Raw genomic sequence first — 13,504 nt, forward strand, 5'->3', positions numbered from 1 at the left:
ACACTATTCTACGCTTTTTAGCAGGATGTCACTAATAAATGTAAGGGTTCTATATGTCATAATGATAAGAGGCCTCCTTTCTATAGCCAAGTCCGAACGGCGTGTCGCAGTGCGACAACTCTTTGGAGAGAAGTTTTACATGGCATAGTACCTCACAAATGTTGCCAGCATTAGGAGGGGAAAACCACCGCTGAAAATTTTTTTTGATGGTCTCGCCAGGACACGAACCCAGGCGTTCAGCGTCATAGGCGGACATGCTTACCTCTGTGGTACGGTGGCCTCCGGTAGAAGAAAAATAAATCAGCAATCAAATAGATGGTCATGAAACGGGTGATCATGTCCGTTAGTAAATAGGAAATTAAATTTTAAGATATCATCTTTATATTAAAATAATTCTTGCAGCAAGAAACATCCTTAATTATGGGCCAACTTTTTCCCAGTTTTGATTCGTTTTTGTTGTTGTAGCCACATTTTCACATGGAGGTTGCAATCCTTGTCAAGCTTCTAAAATTCATTCCGGTCCAAAGGACTAATCGCCACAGGAACAAGGTGGTCATTGGTCATTTAAAGACGCCCATAACTTGTCATATCGAGCTTCATAGGCACTCAGTATTTGTGCAAGAGCCGCTGCCACCCGGCCTTTAACTGATGGTGTTCCAGCCTATGTGGTACTTACAGTTACCCGTTGTTTTGGTTAGTTTGTCTTTCAAGACCCTGTTGAAATTTACCAGTTTGTACTCTTGGGGTTTCGAAAACATTTTACTAGTATCTATTACTCTATCGAAGATGTCGAAGAGTATACAGTTATATTCCGAAAATTACCTCTTGCCAGATACCCTACAATTGTCAATCTCAACCCGACTTTAAGTTTGCTCTTAGGTCGCTCCGGTAGCCGAGTTGGTAGCGTGCTTGGATTACCAGTGCGGGACTGTGCGGATTCGACTGCCTGGACTGTTCTACACTCACAAAATTTTGAACCTCAACACCAGTTAAAATGAACTAACAGTGAGAAATATTGAACTTCCGCTAATGGCGCTAAAGCATTATGTGCTCGCTACGAGTTCAATAATTTCATAACAGTTACGATACTATTTTTACATACTATTAGTACACTTTTACTTCCCAATGGTAAAATATGAACTAATGGGCATTGAAACTGAAAGGTAAAATTGTTCAATTAATATGAAACATTGCTATTATAAATTAAATAAATCTTTACCTTTTGCCGAAGTCGAGTTTTGAACCAAGAACCTTCCGATTACAAACAGACGCTCTACGCATGCATCCACATCACTATTATTTGAGTCTTCGACTATTTTCTTCTTTCAATATTTGTTAGCAACGCAAAAGTAAAACATTTTCTAACTCTTTTCCATCAAACATGGTCATGCTTTCTTTTTTGTTAAGGTTTGACATATTCTGTTACCAGCAGTGGATGTGAGCAAAATATAAAATAACATTTCGCCAGATAATTTGCATAAGCTTTTGTGGCACAGAGTATGTGATTCTGCTTCTCAATACAAAGGTCCCGAGTTCGATCCTTGAACCAGCAAACTGATTTTTATGGGGAGCTAAAAGTAATAATCAAATATATTTTTAAAGTTGACAATGCCACAGTCAGCAAATTCAATTTTAGTTCATCACTAACTAACAGTTATTAAATTATTTATACTTCCGAGCATGTTATTGTGAACTCAAGAAATAAAAATTGTAAACATTTTATTTAGATATATTGAACTAAAATTTCAAATTTCTTCGAATAGTTCATTCTGTAATAAGTTTCAGAAGAGGTATCGTAGACGATAATATGCCTTTACCCATGCTTGGTACAGTGCTTGCTTATTCCATAGAAATAAGTTTAAGTAAAATTGCTAACGCCACCTGAGTTTTCAACTATTTCTTCTTCTATACTCATGAAAAGTTAGTTTTATTTGAACAAATTAAATTATCTAATCCCTTACGTATTTTTAATTAAACGTGAGTAAATATCATGAACTAACGTGTATTATGTAATCAATTCATATTTACGATAAGCATTTTTTTTACTGACTATGGTTTCCTTATAGCACTTTGTCCTACTTTTATCCAATGGGTATTTGAGGCGGCCCCATCTGCCGGAACGTAGTTGACACAGAGTGACTCTGATTTTGCGAGGTGTTGCCAACGTAATAGCAAAATTACTTTAACGACCTATTCTCATTACTTATATACAATGAACAAATTATTGACTTTAATTGTAGGTATATATATTTAATTAGCAAACAACTATTTTTTTGTTTTGTTTATCACGCTTTCATAGAAAATTTATAATTTGTTTGTCATTGCTGATTTCGTTAACGTCTTGGCTGGCATCTGCGAAAAAGTTTGTAATGACTTTTGTTTGTTTGTAAAGTTAATAAACGGAGAGTGAAGGGGTGATGTAGAAAGTGTAGAATTTATAGAATCTACTCAACAATCGTAGATGAAAGTCGTAAATGGTGGTCGTTCGTTGCTGCTACTACCACTGCTTGGCTGGTGACAAAAGCGGCTGGCGGTTGGTTGGTCGTTCGTTTGGATTGTTTGTTTGTTTATCCCAAGTAAACGTACGTATCATAGTACAATTTGTGACTCGATTTAGCTCACATGGCTAATGTTCTTGTTGCTGTTGTTGTTGTTGTTATTTTTCTGCTACTTTTGCTGCTGAGTTCGTCTCGTTGTTTAGTGGGGGTAATCAATGTGTTGTTTTTGTTGTTTGCTCTGTCTCGAGTCAGAGGTAGCCTGGCAGCCAAATACATATGCAGTCAGTCACTCATTGAGGCATTTGAAGAGTTACGTTGGGTTGGCTACCTTTTCCAATTTCCAGGAACAACGACGTCAAAACAAGAAAGAAATATCGAACGAACGACAAGGGTACATACATATGCACACACATTCATATGTTAACAGGCTGACTGGCTGTTTGGCTGGTTTCTTGGGATGAATGTTTAACGATGACGTTGATGATCAACAAGCGAATGAGAATGAGATTCACAATACACTGAGAAAACCAAATAAAAAAGACAGATTTTAATCTAAAAATTTAAAGATGTCATTTACTTATGATTTTGTCAGTTGAATTTGAAAAAATATGAAAATACCTAAACAAACAATCTTGTGCAAGAAAGATAACGGTATTTTTGGCACTTACATCTTTATCGCTGTCACATAAATCACCTCATTTTAAGTAATTTACGGGTAAGTGCAATTAATACCATCGTTTGAAAATTAATTGGGAGTCTAAATTTAAATCCGGTTTTAACGCAATTTGAAACTAAGATATTAGACAACTACTCATTTATGCCAACTTTCGCCCATATCCGACTATATTTGTATATAACTGTCATATAGACAGATCTCCCGATTTAGGGTCTGAAACTCATAGAAGTCGTATTTATTATTCGATTCCTCTGAATTTTGGAACAGTGAATTCAGACTATATTTGGACATAGCTGCCGTATAGACCGATCTCCCAACATATGGTCTTGGTCCCATAATGGAAGAATTTGTTATCTGATTTCGTTGAAATTTAAATCAGAGATTTTTGTTAGGATACTCATTAAATATGGTTACTTTCTACATATGGTCCTGATCGGGCTTTTTTTAATATAGAAAGAATGGACCAAATTTGTACTTCATAGCCGATATCAACGAAATTTGAAACTGAGTTGTTTTTGACACCTCAACCCTTGACTGATAAAGTCTAAATCGGAACCTAATATGATGTAGATGTATAAAGATTTCTCGAAAAATATTGTTTTTTCTTATCGAATTTAATCCCAGCCGATCTTAACGTGTTTCGGGGATTTGGAGCGGACTAAAGTCGCCGAAACTGAGCCGCTTCGCTTCCTTTGACCCAAATATATCAAATCCGTAATATTCTCCCAAAGTCGTTTAATTTAAATACTATATTTTCCAATCGGTCCATAATTCCGTCTTGGGGAGTTTCTTTTGGATTTGGATATGACCTTCGTACTTTGCTTCAAAACGCTTTTTATTTGCGTCCCATATTGTCCCGGATAATCAATATGGGTTTATTTGTGACCACTATACTTCCAAAGACTTGAAATTTGGATCCAATATTGTCCCGGTCCGCCAATATTTCCCTTTGGCGGTTTGCTCGTGGGTGTGGCGTCCCTCAGATACTTAGCCCTACTTTTAAACAACCGATTCGTACTCAACTTCCAAATATAAACCGTTTCATTATGATAACTTACATATTTTTTGCAATTATTGCTTAATGTGTTTGAGGTACTTGTGTTATTGATTCCTATTAAAAACTGAAAATCCCTAAATTTGGCACTTACAATACATCTTTTTGGCGATAAGGGGACAATATGTAAAGATAGTGTATATTAAATGCGCCTTTTGGATTCCAGATGTCGTTAGTAAAATTGGACCTCATCTTTCGGTTATATTTAAGTTCCATGTAGTGATCAACAGGTGTCGTTGGTCAAAAGGAAGCCCATCTTTTTTTTACCGATTTTCCTAAAATTGGATATTTAAATGCAATTTTGCATCAGTGCCCCCTTAGATAAATATATTTATTGATTAAATTAATCCGCACATGCACTGGGCTAGTATATACGTGCTTTTTGTAGAATATGTGGTAGTGGTTCCATACCAATAAATACAATGCCATCTGTGTATTCAAAATTATATCCAATTGACTTCTTTAAATGCCGCATATTGACTTTTTGTATGTCTTTGGTTAAACTCACCGAAAAATGTTGGCAACATTGGTGGCTTGGCTTTTGAAAGTGTGGCAATATTTTCAGAGAGAAATGTGCTGGGACGAGAGAATATTGGGGGCATTACTGGAAAAATTAAAAATACGTGACATGACGTATATCGTGACAGTCTAATTGGGTCGCCTCTCACACATTTGCATAGTCTCCAGTACGTTCAGGACCACGAGGAGCTCCACCTGAAAGAAGCTGAACCCTTTCAGTACCCCATACAAATTCCTGACTTTTGCCCTAGTTGCGTAACAGTGTTTCCTACACTTCGAAGACGCTCTTTGCATTTCTAACCAATCTTGACCTCACATGACCGGATACCAGAGACTTCAGCGCCGCAAGCTGTCCCATATTTTGTGAGTGGGCTGACACACCCACTTCGACATGACCCCAGTACCTTTATTACCGCTAGAATCCTCGCTTGAAAAACGCTGCATTCATTCAAATGCCTATATGTACCCTGACTCCAAGGAATTCAATGAAAACTCCTTTTTCATTGATGTCTAAAACATTAAAAAAAAATGTGTTCTCATATAAAATTCCATACAAAAAGTACAAGGTCCCTGTGGAACTTGTAATTCGGCAACGGATGACTCAACCGTCGGAGGTTTAAAAACCATTCGTGTATACAGCAGGCCTTGGACCCCTAGCATGGAGATCCCTTTTTGGGAAAATGACGTGCAACCCGTCACCATGGAAGGACTGCCTTAGTATACAATCAGTCGCGGCGCATATAGCATGCCGCCTCCCCTATCCCTTGATATCCAAATTTGCGATAGAGTGCCTAGGGAGTGGTGCGGAGTAGTCCGGGTTCAGCTTATGACTCTTGCAATTCATCATGTATGTCCAAATTCTCAATTTACGTAAGATTAATCGTTTTTGCTATTACACTTGTGTATGTCATTTTCCTACGACAACCTAAAAATTTTTTTTAGATCCCATAAAATTCGATATTTTGATTAAAATTTATTTCTTTACAAATAAATTCTATTCAATTGTATATGTATATTGTGATGTCTTGGATAACTACATGAACACAATAAACGATGTATGATATCGATAGCTATCTGCCAGAACATTGTCAAAACAGTTTTTTTTAGTGTACCTTTAAACATGTGATTTGATTACGTAGTTTATGTGGAGCTGTGTTCTCTTGTTTGCGCCGTCTATCTTTGTCGCCGTTTTGTATTGTTGTAGATTATTGGTTGAGTTGTAGGTAGAACTACACACAGTGTACAGTGAATTTGGAGGAGTAGTGCATAGAGAGTAAAACAAAAAGGTAAACCACAAACACAAACTTTGAGTATACATCTATGCTTATACTCACAATAGCCTTCCACCTTCATTTGGCTGCCTGGCTTGTTGTTGGTTTTTAGCGGTTGTGTGATGTGGAGGAAGACCGGCAATGGTTGTCGTTGTTAATGGGGTATAAATATCACTTCTCTATACATACTGCAGTAAACGCCCGCCGTTTGTTTTTATTGAAAAACATCTAACAAAAAGCAAGAAAACGAAGAAAACAAAAAACAACTTGCAAAATAAAAATCTGTAAATTATGCATATTTCATTCTTGGTTCGGTTTTTTTGTATTTTTAGCTTAAACAGTAGAGAGGAGGGAGGGGAAGGTCATTTCAAATTAGGGCTTACCATATGCAAATAATACTGAGGGAGAAAGAGAGAGAGAGAGAATGCAAAAATATGTACTTGCTCTCTTTTTATTTCGAAATCTAAAAATACATACTACTATCTAAATAAATTCGACGACCTACGTCGAAGCCTTTGCTTAATGCTTTGTATGCGTATACAATTTACTTATAATTTGTTTTAACTTGAAAATGAGTGCCTGCCGACATTTTTGTATATTTAAAACTCAATAACACCTGTCATATCCAAAATCAGCTGTTGGAGAACAGCAGTCTATACAGAACATCTGACTTGCACTGGATATGCTAAAATAAACCGGACCGCAGAGGTTAGCCTGAATCCTGTCAGCGGTGGTTGGTTGCCGCCTTCTAATGCTGACGACATTTGTAAGTTACTATGCCATTCAAAAACTTTTCCCAAAAAAGTGTGGCAAAGGAGATCCTTTATCATTGAATCGGACAGCATTCATTTATATGTGAAAAGTTCGCCACTGTTCCTTAATGGAACGCTCATGGGTAAATTTGCAATTTGAAAATGTATCTTTATTGGCATCCCTACTCTAGGAATTCTAAATTTGGAATAAACATTATTTTCTACTTTAAAATTTTTATTGCTGGTGTTTTAGTAGAACAGCTACAAAACTTTGCCAAAGCAAAACAGAATCATAAAATTGCATTTTGTTTTTGAATTTTGCGAATAACTATGCCTTTATGACCATACTGCCGTTTTTTGTTTCATTTATTTCATTTAATTAAATTCCCAGCTTTTCTCTCGCTCTCTTCCTCTTTTTCGCTCTCTCTCTCTCTCTCTCAGTATACACTCACTCCCTCTATTATGAGTAATACTAGAAAATATTTCAACATCTGAGATCAAAAGGTTTGCGAATGGGATGAAACGTGAAATCTTAGAGATTTTGTTGTTTTTGTTCTTGTGTTTGTTGTACATATAGCCACGGCAGCAGATGTTTCAATCATGCAGTTCATTCGAATGTTGAAGAAAACCTCTTTATGTGAAGTGATATTTAATAAAATGTGGGCGTTATATTTGTTGTTACTTATTAATGAATGCATGCATGCATGCACACAAAGTTCTCAATTAATTTGGCTTTTCTTCAATTTGGTCACCATTTTGTGGCTGGATGCTGGGTGTTGTTGGCAAATTGCCTTCTCTCCCTTCTTGGTAAACTTGTGGCTGAGCCAGTGAATGAGTGATGCTTGCAAATTCAACTACTATTACTTCGGACATGAGCCATAAATTGTTTATATGGTTGCAAGCACATGCCTTAAATTGCTGTCGTCGAAGGGGGGAAATACCCTCAGATTTAAGGTGCAGTTTTTTTTTATGATGAAAGAAATTTTGTCTGAAAAAAACTTGATTAAATAAGGAAAATTAATGAAAGATTATATAATTATATAAATTAATGTAAGATCTACACAAATAAAATTTGGTCAAAATTTTCTTTAGAAATTAAATAAAAAAAACCTTTAGAAAATAAAATGTTGACAAAATTTTCTATAGAAATAAAATTTTGACAAAATTTTCTATAGAAATAAAATTTTGACAAAATTTTCTATAGAAATAAAATTTTGACAAAATTTTCTATAGAAATAAAATTTTGACAAAATTTTCTATAGAAATAAAATTTTGACAAAATTTTCTATAGAAATAAAATTTTGACAAAATTTTCTATAGAAATAAAATTTTGACAAAATTTTCTATAGAAATAAATTGTTGACAAAATTTTCTATAGAAATAAAATTTTGACAAAATTTTCTATAGAAGTAAAATTTTGACAAAATTTTCTATAGAAATAAAATTTTGACAAAATTTTCTATAGAAATAAAATTTTGACAAAATTTTCTATAGAAGTAAAATTTTGACAAAATTTTCAAAAAAAAAAAATTTTAAAAATTTTTGTTTGTTTCTCTTTCGAGAAAAGGAAAGCCAAAGATAGCAACACACTCCAACCACTATGGGACGCGTTTCGTCTTTGGTTAGAAGACTTTTCAACCATATTAGGTGTGATGGCTTCAAGGGCCGTGCGTTGGTATGTTGTATTTGTATTTAACCAAGCTCGACAACCCTGCTTATTAGCTGTACTTTTTCCAATGCATTTATTTTTGTGAACTGGTAGACATTCTGTCTGTGGAAAATTACGCTTTCTTCCGTACCACACATGATTTAATTCATCTTAGTTCGGAGTCGTTTGCTTTATGGAAAAATATTTGTTTAACCCTCACTCGTGAGTGTTTCGTGAGTCATTATTTTCTCGTGGGTCGGGATTTCCACATGAGTCGTTCGTGATTTTCTAGTGAGTGTTTGTGAGTTTGTTTGTGAGTGTCAGTGATGGTTTTTCTCGTGAGTTGTGAGTGTCACGTGAGTCGTTCGCTTTATGGAAAAATATTTGTTTACCCGTCACTCGTTATTTTCTCGTGAATCGTTGTTTTCTCGTGTGTCGTAAGTGCCTCGTGAGTGTCACTTGAGTCGTGCGTGAGCGTGCATGAGTAAAATGTTCGTCTCGTGAGCGTGCGTGAACGTGAGTCGACACAAAAAAGTCGTGCATGAGTAAAATCGTGAGCGTGCCTGAATGGAAAATCGAAATAACGATAGCGTTCAAATTAATAGAGATATCCATTTGAAATTTTTCACAGATACTTCTTATCGATGTAGGTCGTTGGGTTTTGCAAATGTACCATATTGGTTCAGCTTTGGAATAGCCCCCATATAAACCGATCGCCACTTTAAACTTCTTGTGCCCTTGGTGCAATTTTCACGCGATTTGGGCAAAATTTAGCACATAAACTTCTACTCAGACTTTCAACATCCTTGCTAAGTATGATCCGAATCGGTCTATGAACTGATATATTGTAGTTCTCTGAACCTGTTGTATTATCATTACGTTGCACTTTTTCTTCGAAGCAGTCCACCAAAAGGAGTCCTTCGTAGCGCAGAGGTTAGCATGTCCGCCTATGACGCTGATCGCCTGGGTTCGAATCCTGGCGAGACCATTAGAAAAAATTGTCAGTGGTGGTTTTCCCCTCCTAATGCTGGCAATGTAAAACTTCTCTCCAAAGAGGTGTCGCACTGTGGCACGCCGTTCGGACTCGGCTATAGAAATGAGACCCATTATCATTGAGCTTAAACTTGAATCGGACTGCACTTATGTTCCTTAGTGGAATGTTCATGGACAAAATTTGCATTTTGCAACTCAGTTCGTAATTGAATTATTTTGCAACTAATTCAAATAAGATATGAGTCCATGGTGGTGGGGAATCAAGTTTCGACCCAGCCGAACTTAATGGCTTACTTTTACTTTTTTGTTAACCTCATTTCCACGAAAAATCCTAAGTTTTAAAATTCGCTTTTTTAGAAAATGTCCAAATTGTTCCTAGAATATTTTCGGTTTTTTTTTTTGATATGGTTTCTTTGGGATTTTTAAACGTATTGCAATTTTTGGCTATTCATTAACATCGAACTCACGTCGATGCAATATTAGGCCATTAAAATAACTGTGAATGTGTTTAGAATATTATATCATATTATTTGGCAAACATTTTTTATAGACACCTTGAATAGATGTAAGCCCAAATTTGAAATGGAATTAAATATTTCCCATGAAGAAGATTTGCCAATTTTGCATTTTAAAATGGGGTGTTGCAAATGCAGTAGATGTTATCTTCATTAAAGAAACTAGAAAACATTAAGAAAAAAATTTACTCGAACATATTATCGGAATTACATAATGGCCCAGCGAAGGTCACCCTAGTGCATAGGTTCGCCTAAGATGGCGAACGTGGCTATGACTTTTAACCGCCATGGCAAGTATAATCTATATTGGTGGTCCATAACTTGATAAGCTCCTATATAGACTGACATAATCATTCCAACAACTTGTCAAATGCGATCCATGGTGGATTGTTTATAAGATTTGGCTGGGCCAAATTGAACCCCCTTTACTTGTTAGTTATACGATTTTTTTATACCCACCACCGAAGGATGGGGGTATATTCATTTTGTCATTCCGTTTGCAACACATCGAAATATCCATTTCCGACCCTATAAAGTATATGTATTCTTGATCAGCGTAAAAATCTAAGACTATCTAGCCATGTCCGTCCGTCTGTCTGTTGAAATCACGCTACAGTCTTTAATAAAAATAGAGATATTGAGCTGAAACTTTGCACAGATACTTTTTTTTTGTCCATAAGCAGGTTAAGTTTGGAGATGGGCTATATTGGACTATATCTTGATATGGCCCCCATATAGACCGATCCGCTTATTTAGGGTCTTTGGCCCACAAAAGCCACATTTATTATCCGATTTTGCTGAAATTTGGGACAGTGAGTTGTGCTAGGCCCCTCAACAACCTTCTTCAATTTGACTCAAATCGGTCCAGATTTGGATATAGCTGCCATATAGATCGATCCGCTGATTTAGGGTCTAAGGCCCACAAAAGCCACATTTATTTTCTGATTTTGCTGAAATTTGGGACAGTGAGTTGTGTTAGGCCCCTCAACAACCTTCTACAATTTGGCTCAAATCGGTCCAGATTTGGATATAGCTGCCATATAGACTTATCCGCCGATTTAGGGTCTTAGGCCCACAAAAGCCACATTTATTATCCGATTTTACTAAAATTTGGGACAGTGAGTTGTGCTAGGCCCCTCAACAACCTTCTTCAATTTGGCTCAAATCGGTCCATATTTGGATATAGCTGCCATATAGACCTATCCGCCGATTTAGGGTCTTAGGCCCACAAAAGCCAGTTTTATTATCCGATTTTGCTGAAATTTTGGGGCAGTGGGTTGTGTTAAGCCACTCAGCGTCCTTCTTCAATTTTGCCCAGATCGGTTCAGATTTGGATATAGCTGCCATATAGATCGATCCTCCGATTTAGGGTCTAAGGCCCATAAAAGCCAATTTTATTATCCGATTTTGCTGAAATTTTGGGGCAGTGGGTTTTGTTAAGCCACTCAGCGTCCTTCTTCAATTTTGCCCAGATCGGTTCAGATTTGGATATAGCTGCCATATAGATCGATCCGCCGATTTAGGGTCTTAGGCCCATAAAAGGCGCATTTATTGTCTGATTTTGCCAAAATTTGGAACAGTGAGTTGTGTTAGGTCATTCGATATACTTCTGTAATTTAGCCGAGATCGGTCCCGATTTGAATATATCTGCCATATAGACCGATCTCTCGATTTAAGGTTTTGGGCCCATAAAAGGTGCATTTAATGTCGGATGTCGCCAAAATTTGGAACAGTGAGTTGTGTTAGGTCATTCGACATACTTCTGTAATTTAGCCGAGATCGGTCCCGATTTGAATATAGCTGCCATATAGACCGATCTCTCGATTTAAGGTTTTGGGGCCATAAAAGGCGCATTTGTTGTCCGATTTAGACGAAATTTAGACGACAGTGAATTGTGTTAAGCTCTTTGACATTTATCCGCAACTTGGCCCAAATAGGTCCAGATTTGGATATAGCTGCCATATAGACCGATATCTCGATTTAAAGTCTTGGCCCCTTAATAGGCGCATTTATAATCCGATTTCACTGAAGTTTGACACAGTGACGTATGTAAGGCTTTTCGCCATCCGTGTCGTTTATGGTTCAGATCGGTTTGTTTTTAGATAAAGGCACTAAGAAGACCAAAATTTTGTTATACATAATTGAACAATGACTTGTAATTATTAATATTTGGTCCAAATCGTATCGATATAGCTGCTATGGGGCATAAGGTACGCATATTTCACCGGATTTTGACGAAAAGTGGTTTACATATATTGGGTTGCCCAAAAAGTAATTGCGGATTTTTTAAAAGAAAGTATATATACTTATATATATATAAAGTATATATACTTTTTTTACACTTTTTTTTCTAAAGCAAGCTAAAAGTAACAGCTGATATCTGACAGAAGACTATATGAAAAATCCGCAATTACTTTTTGGGCAACCCAATATATCCTAGGTGGTGGGTATCCAAATTTGGGCCCGACCAAATTTAACGCCTTTTTAACTGTTTTTTATTATTATTATTCCAATACTAATATGAAGTAATTGTTTATTCCCTTTTTGTTTTAGGTAAGTTGACGAAAATTATAAAATAAACTTTTGTAAGTACTCGCAAACATAAATGTTTTCAATAATTAAATCAAAGGCACTGTACACATTGATAACGTTTGACATTTTTGATTGACACAATGATTGGTGAGTTTGGAATACATTTGGCCAACTTGTGAGGGTTAAGTACGAACTTTTTCGCGGTATATTCCCATGCTAATTATCATCGAACTGATGTCTTTATATAGATCCGCGGCATTTTCACATTCTAGGGCACTCACGCTGTACCTCTTTTCATTTCCCACATAGCTGTAGCATAAGACAGTTATGTGATGAAATAGTGTTTCGGAGGCAGTAACACATGGGTCCACAAGATCCAGAATTTAGTTGACTTTGGGTTCTAATTAGGAACAAACATAGGGATTGGAACACACGTACTTTACTGCAGATTTTTATATAGAAGATCAAACTTGGAAAGGAAGGCATCCTGGACCTCCTTCCTGATTCAATTACTAAGATCTTTGTTGCTCCTCTTGGCTTTCCCATTCGGTGCATACGACTGCGGAGGGTCAATACGCTGAGCTTTTCGTCGCGCAGAATGGACTGGCGCAACTAGTGAATGAAACGATACATTTTTCATGATCAAAGGACACAAAAATAATACTCTTGAACTTTTCTTAACATTGCACCCTGAGAAGCATAAAGCTAATATTCGTGCACTTCTTGACAAGTAGGACCACCTCTTGATATTACCAAGTTCAGCTTCCTTTTCGTATTCTGCCCTTGCGCCGCCTCTTCTCCAGCCCCGAAGCGACCAACTTGAATACGTTGGGCCAGGATCAATGATGTTTTCCAACATCTTCGTTTTCTAGATGGTGACATAAATGCTGCTGCCGAAATGGTGGACATTGTAATTTTAATAGGAATGAGACCGTTTATTCAGAGGATGCATTTGGTAACAATAATGCCGATACCGAAATGATGCTTGAAGAGGCAAGAACTTCATATTTGAAAATACTAAGACACGAAAAGTTTCTTTGGGAACA

The 13,504-nt window shown here is 36.6% G+C and overlaps 1 protein-coding gene and 1 long non-coding RNA gene across 10 annotated transcripts in view; one reads left to right on the forward strand and one right to left on the reverse strand.

The window, feature by feature from the left end:
• LOC106096271 (signal transducer and transcription activator) overlaps positions 1-13,504 on the forward strand; it is a 150,422-nt gene that overhangs the window by 12,526 nt on the left and 124,392 nt on the right. The gene's annotated exons all lie outside the window — the stretch shown is intronic.
• On the reverse strand, positions 2,295-6,524 carry LOC131994875 (uncharacterized). Its single transcript, XR_009396908.1, has 3 exons — positions 6,402-6,524; positions 6,082-6,246; positions 2,295-3,016 (listed from the first exon to the last, which is right to left on the reverse strand). It is a non-coding gene; the product is annotated as an uncharacterized LOC131994875 (long non-coding RNA).

The sequence above is a fragment of the Stomoxys calcitrans genome, chromosome 2 (assembly GCF_963082655.1).
Source record: "Stomoxys calcitrans chromosome 2, idStoCalc2.1, whole genome shotgun sequence".
Taxonomy (NCBI): Eukaryota; Metazoa; Arthropoda; class Insecta; order Diptera; family Muscidae; genus Stomoxys; species Stomoxys calcitrans.